At 34.4% G+C, this 1,082-nt stretch overlaps 1 protein-coding gene across 1 annotated transcript in view; it reads right to left on the minus strand.

Annotated features, from left to right (window-relative positions):
* LOC128873933 (thyrotroph embryonic factor) overlaps positions 1–1,082 on the minus strand; it is an 83,190-nt gene that overhangs the window by 74,618 nt on the left and 7,490 nt on the right. The gene's annotated exons all lie outside the window — the stretch shown is intronic.

Below are 1,082 nucleotides of genomic sequence, written 5' to 3' on the forward strand. Positions count from 1 at the left end.
CAGAATATTTCAGCATCATAGGACAATTGCATGCAATTTTTTCAATCGTTTACTTTTTGTTTATAATTCCGGTAAAAACTGATGAATCGTTTTGAAATTTGTCAGAGTTATTACTTATAATAATAGGAACGGCCGTAAAAATTTCAAATTTTTATCTCAATTATTTCCATATATATATATATCAACCCAATAAATATAAAGCTATTTTCTCTAGTTAGAATATTTTTGTAATACTATCTTAAATGTTTTAGACATGAATTTTCAAATTAGCTGAAAAAGAATGTTTGTTTATGGAACTTTTATAAAAAATAATAAATGTTTCCTTCATTTACAGTTCGTCGACAAAGATACCTTCACGTTTGCCCAAAAAGGGGACTCGGAGGACAAATTTAAAGAGAACTTGAAAGAAATTGTACATCAATTATCGTTTCGATTATTAATTTAGTAGAATTTATTACGAATCTATACATATATTTAGGTATGTCTTCGTTTTGTATATTTTTATAATCACGACCGTACAACACAAAGTAAAAATAAATTTACAAACTTTTTATACGCATATACAAGGCCATTTTCGAAGGAAATTATTTAGAGGGTCTCTATCGCTTTCGAAAACGCAAGAAAAAAGGGCCTAGCAAGGTAAGCATAGGCAAATGGCACCCACGCCTATATCTGTTATAGACAATCATTTTATTACACATCTAATTACAATGTTTGTAAGAATTCTGAAATTTGTTATAAAAAATTGTATGTTCTAGTACTCAACGGGTTAGGTCTGGGTTAGGTCTGGGTTAGGTCTGGGTCAGGTCTGGGTTAGGTCTGGGTCAGGTCTGGGTCAGGTCTGGGTTAGGTCTGGGTCAGGTCTGGGTCAGGTCTGGGTTAGGTCCGGGTTAGGTCTGGGTTAGGTCTGGGTTAGGTTCGGGTTAGGTTCGGGTTAGGTCTGGGTTAGGTCCGGGTTAGGTCTGGGTTAGGTCTGGGTTAGGTCTGTTACGCACACTTTAAACACCTAGCGAGTATACAAGAAAATTTTCAAAACGCAAAATACAGCAAAATACTACTAAATACAGAATATTTCAGCATCA

This window comes from Hylaeus volcanicus, chromosome 3, assembly GCF_026283585.1.
Source record: "Hylaeus volcanicus isolate JK05 chromosome 3, UHH_iyHylVolc1.0_haploid, whole genome shotgun sequence".
Lineage (NCBI taxonomy): Eukaryota > Metazoa > Arthropoda > Insecta > Hymenoptera > Colletidae > Hylaeus > Hylaeus volcanicus.